Consider the following 6,580-nt stretch of genomic DNA (forward strand, 5'->3'; position numbering starts at 1 on the left):
TAATTTATTTGTACATATTTATTATATAGAGATAAAAATACATAAAGTATATAACACTTGGTGTATGTATATACATATAAACGTATAATGCCAGTACACGTTAAATCGCCCCTGGATTAAATTTATTAAATAACCAGCACACGAATAGTTCGCCTCTGGATTTATTTTTTTAAATAACCAGCACACGAATAGTTTAGTCTCTGGATTTATTTTTTTAAATAACCAGCACACGAATAGATCGCCTCTGGATTAAATTTATTAAATAACCAGCACACGAATAGACTGCCTCTGGCTTTAAATATTAGGAAAAGATGCCAGCCCACGAGTAGACCGTCTCTGGCTTTAAATATTAGGAAAAGATGCCAGCCCACGAGTAGACCGCCTCTGGCTTTAAATATTAGGAAAAGATGCCAGCCCACGAGTAGATCGCCTCTGGCTTATATATTAGAAAAAGATGCCAGCTCACGAATAGACCGCCTCTGGCTTTCAATATTAGAAAATAATGCCAGCCCACGAGTAGACCGCCTCTGACTTATAAAATATGTTGAATAAGCAAAGGACTGTATTCTAACTTTCCAGGTTTTGTTACTTTCATGCCGCTAAATATATATTAATATTAAAATATTTGAAAGAATATATTGCCATTTTATACTTTATTTTCGAAAACAATTAAGTGTATTTTATTTATAAGAGAATAAAATAATTTTTTTAATTTTAAATAATAATAGAATCTCTTATTTTTTAATTAATGATTATTTTGTAATTTTAGATGATAATAAAATAATAAAATCTCATTTCTTTTTAAATGTATAAAAATATATAAATTGTATAAATGTATAATTTTTTATAATTATCAAACAAATCTATAGAAATTTTCAATCTGAAAAATGAAGTACATATTATATCAAAATCATGATTGTTATGTTCAACAAATCAAGTAAATAGAAAATATGCCAGCATATGATCGTACATCTTTTTATGCCTAATAATATTTGTCGTATACATTTTCACTTTGCAAATTATGCGCTGTTATTGTTGGTTGTGAAACTCTATCTAAAGCTAAAGCTACGATAGTATAATCATAAAATTATAATTTGATAATTAATTTAATATCGATACTACATAATACATATCTTTAGAATCACTGTAAAGAATATGTTGTAAAAAAATCTTCCTTACAGTGATTTTAAAAATATGTATTAGTATCGGTATCATTAAATTGATCATCAATTATGTGATTGTACTATTTTAGTCTCAACTTCAGATTATGTTTCAAAACCGACAGTAACGGCGCATAGTGTGCAAAAAATGTTATAAATTATATATTAATTTACATAAACATTTATAACATTTACATGTTATAAATTATACATTAATTTACATAAACAAAATATTAGGCATAACAAAATCTATGTAATATATCTTTCCCGACCAGATATTAGTATACTATCTATTTACTTGAAGTACACAATAAAAATGATACTGAAATATTATTTGTTAGAAAAAAATTTTTATTCGTTGAAAGAAAAAGCAACATATTTAAATCAAATTTATTATTAAATTATCAATTTATACAATTTTAATTAACTTATATAACATAGTCGTTTAAATTAGAAAAAAAATTAATATAAGAGAGAGGTAATTTTGAAAAGCTTTAAAAGTTAATAATTCTTCAATATTTTTCCATTAAATTATCTTCTGTAAATTATCTTATATTATATTACAGAAATATATTTATATAAAAGTTGTTCTGTAAATTTCAGTATCACTTTTGGTTTTATTATTATAACACTTCCTCTGGTACATACATACATACATACATACATACATATATATATATATATATATATATATATGTGTGTGTGTGTGTGTAGAATTGTTTTAATGTCGTAACATATAATAAATGCAAACATAGTAAATGCCATTGTCAATTTTTAGACTTTATAAACAAGATAAAATTAGATATCAAAACAGCAGACATTAAAGCAATTCCTTTCAAGTTAAATAAATAAACCAACCTTCGTATGCGACTTTTCTTCCTGAACAATCTGTATCGAAACAAGCAAGTGATTCGCATCATATTTCTTCCCCATTATTAAAAATCACCAGTATATCACTTGTATATCACTGACAAAAAAACACTTTTTAACACTTTAAAATTAAAATATAAAACACTTCAAAAATACTAGATAGCACTATGAAATGTAAAAATTCACGATATAATATTATAATATAATATTAGAATACACGCAATAGCTTATGCAGCTTCGCGTGGACAGTTACCTATCTCAATTTTAGAGATATCGAGTTGCACGTGAAACAGCAGCGATGCCAGATTGGAGACGTTGCCACGTTGCTAAAGGAGCGTACGTAAGCGCACACAAGCGAAGCAACGTACATGTGAACTCGGCGCTCGGCTTCACTTTATAGAAGAGGACAGATATATGTTTCTCTGTCTCCTTTCTACCAAACTAAAAGCGGTGGGCGACACGCGACGCTACTCGCTTCTCGATACGTATGACGACGTTATGTGTGTTTTTCAGCCTTTTTGCATTATATTTTTTTACAATTAAAAATATATATGAGAAATACATAATACATTTACCAATTGCATAGGAAAATATTTTTTTCGCATAAATTTATAATTACATTTTGCAATAATATTAAATGTCCCACATATAATCCTTTTTAATAATCTTAGCTTGATATTTCTTTATACGTATACTTTTTTTAATAAACCGATAAATATTTATAAAAAAATGCATTCATTTATTCTATTAGATCTTTTATATTTTTCAACGGAAAATCATTATTGAAAAGACCGATAAGAACAATGTGTGCGTGTGTTTTTAGACAGAGAAAGAATTTATTTGTTTAAAATCATATCTGCATATATGCTAAAAGTTTTAATAATATCATTTCTGACAATCGTTCATGTAGTGATAATTAGAAGATTATCGAAGAGTGAACATTTTATTAATTTATTTTAAATATTTCTCATATTTCATACGGATATATTTTTTCACAAAATGTTAAATATTTATCTACATATCTATAATAAAAATCTTTTTGATCATTTTAGCTTAGTATTTTTTGACATAGAATGGATGAAGAGAATTGTTTGAAACGAATAATGTACAGTAAAAGAAATAATTTTTCGTGCTTTTTAATTTTATACATATATATAACAGTTCTGGATATATAAGAAATTATATTCTTATATCATAAAATGTGTCGCATACTATCCGCGGACAAATACATCAAAAGACATAAAGTAATATATAAGCAAGTTTTTCTATGAATACTATAATTTTGATTATTGATACATAGAGCCAGTAGTATTATTATTTATATGCTTCTAAATATATTTTAGAGAAATATCGATAGTTTGTTTAGATGCAACCTGTTAATGTTTGATTGTATAAAACTTTTAAATTTATTTAATGCAATTGTAGCATGAAGTACTACAAATATGCACTATAAACTATTCCTTGTATTCATTTTACGTATAAAAAAATATCAAGCTAAGATTATTAAAAAGGATTACATGTGGGATATTTAATATTATTGCAAAATGTAATTATAAATTTATGCGAAAAAGATATTTTCCTATACAATTGCTAAATGTATTATTATTTCATATATTTCTCATATATATTTTTAATTGTAAAAAAATATGTAAAAAGGCTGAAAAACACATAACGTCGTCATACGTATCGAGAAGCGAGCAGCGTCGCGTGTCGCCCGCCGCTTTTAGCTTGGTAGAAAGAAGACAGAAAAACATACATCTGTCTTCTTCTATAAAGTCGAGTCGAGCGCCGAGCTCCATGTACGCGGTTTCACTTATGTCCGCTTGTGTCCGCTTGTGTACGCTCCTTTAGCAACGTGGCAACGTCTCCAATCTAGCATCACTGCTCGCTCATGCTCGTGCCTCGTGCCTCGTGCCTCGTGCTCACAGGCTCGCACTTGCAGTCCTGTGTTGTCGATCGACTATCGTGTTCATGTTTGTGCTCTACGCAGTAATACGCAGTAATACGCAGTAATACGCAGTAATACGCAGTAATACGCAGCAATACGCTACAATTGACGATGGGCAAATGTAAGTAAATTATATCTTTCTCTCTCGTATTATTGTTTTTATGCTCTTTCTCTTCCTTCTTTCTTTCGTCATTTTTTCGTCTCTTTTGCTATACTCTTTTGTACTTCAAATAAAGTAATGAAATGAAAGTAAAGCATATAAGTTAGACGTATATATATATTTACACATAATGCTTGACTCTCATTGTCAGTTTATTACTTTGTTTTAATTAAATCATTAAAATCTTCATATAATTTTTATCATTTACTTACATTTATCATTTACTTTACATTTATCATTTACTTTTCAGCACGAAGTGAAGGAACCTCGCGTTCTCAGACAGCACAAAGTAATGCATCGTCTCAGACATCATCGCCCCAGATTACTGGAGTGATGATGTCTGAGACGAAGCAAGAAGGACCGGCAATACCTGGCAATATCCAGGGACATGTTTCGCGTGCCGCCCCGCCACCCCATATATTGCGAGAGAGCGACCGATTTAATAAGGTATATCCAAAATTTTTTTTAGTGCGTGCGTGTATGTGCTTGTATACACGCACAGACAGAAAGATATTCGTCGACGCGGTTATAGATATGCATGTGTGAGTATGATAACTTAAAGTTATACGTATATATACGAAGCATGCATTACGTACGTGTAACGAAGAAATCATACAGCGGAAGAGAAAATTGTAGGAAATATGTCAATATTATAGCATTATTATAACGATATATTAGCGTTTTTATCGTACGATCGAGAGAAAAAGCATAACAACACAAGGATATTATTAAATCGACATTTCATCTTGTTATGCTTTCTCTCTCGATCGTACGATAAAAATGCTAATATATCGATAATAATGCTATAATATCGAAATATTTCCTACAATTTTCTCTTTCGCTGTATGATTTCTTCGTTACACGTACGTAATGCATGCTTCGTATATATACGTATAACTTTAAGTTATCATACTCACACATGCATAGCTATAACCGCGTCGCCGACGGACATCACTCCTGCCTAGTGCGTGTTCATGGAAAATATGTATAGTTATGTATTGTTTGTTTCAGCGTGTCAACGAAGCAGTGCGGCGAGCGATTAATAAGGAGCGGCGGAAGAAATATGGTCGTCCGTACGCCGCTACCACCGGCACAACACAGCCATCACCGGCTTATGTAATGCCACCGATGCCAATACCGCCGGCGGTATATGTAATACCGGCTTCTACACCGACCTACCCCGTGGCGCCGGGATACGCAGCACCAGGATATGCGGCACCGGGGTATTCCACACCGGGATACGCGCCACCGGGATACGCGTCACCGGGATATGCGCCACCGGGTTACGCGCCATCGAGATACCCTAGATATTAAGTTATTATTTTTCATTTTTTTTTTAATATAAAAGTTTCATTTTTTGTAACAAGACATCAGAGGTTTGCTGTAGTTTTAAGATATCGCATTATTTCGAGCGTATAATGTATGACTTTTTAAATTTATTTAATTGAATAACCCGAAGTGAGTCCGAAATGTTTTAATTAATTTGCCTAATAACCATTGAAAATTTTGTTTTATTTATACGCTATTTACCTCGTGCTCAATTCTTACTAGCTCAGTTTTATTCGTCTTTTTTCGTAACATTCAGAACCTTATGGATTTCATTTGTTGAATATAGTATATAATATTACAGTGTAGATATTTTAAAAATAAATTCTTTTAGTGTATTACTAAGATAATGTATCACACATAACAATAAATTCTAAATTTATAATACGGGTTATTAATTTATAAGTACTTGTTCATTCAATTCACAGTTATCATGATTTTTCCCTATGTAAAACCAAAATATCCTCTTTCCTAAAGCTGCTTAATATTAATTTAATACTAGACTTCTTTTACTTATTGTTAGTAGGAACTCTCTTCATATATTTTCTTTAATTTTCTAGCTAGTAAGTAAAAGGGTTTAATAAAACCATGTGCTTCTATTACTTTCAATTATTTAATTTTCTTCAGATAAAATATTTCAAATACATGGATGGAACTAAGGGGATTTTCAATCTATCTCTTTATTGGTAACATGAATGTAAATAGTTATATACTTAGACATATATGAACATGATATTATATCCTAAATGCTATTGTGGATGAGCGATAAGCATCATCGTGGATCTGTACGTATCAAAAAAGAATATTGTAGATACAATATCAGGTTGCCTTTTATTTTATATTCAATAAATATTTTTTTGTTTTTTTGACTTGACTTCGCTTAAACCCAACATAGATCCAAAATTTATAATATCATAAGGACTCCTGATTAAATTGGGATTGTCTACACCGCTTGAAATGATTACATTCATGCATTTGTAATACATGTGAAGTAGATGAGAGTAATTAATAGTTGCTATGCGTCTTTTTCAATTCAAAAGATCTGCATTTTGTATTTCAAAACATAAATCTTTCGCTACTGCCTGCCGATAGCTTTCTTTTCATTTTTATACCAGA

The sequence above is a fragment of the Camponotus vicinus genome, unplaced genomic scaffold (genome assembly GCF_025532165.1).
Source record: "Camponotus vicinus isolate PSW18456_S1 unplaced genomic scaffold, iyCamVici1.0 SCAF_12, whole genome shotgun sequence".
NCBI lineage: Eukaryota > Metazoa > Arthropoda > Insecta > Hymenoptera > Formicidae > Camponotus > Camponotus vicinus.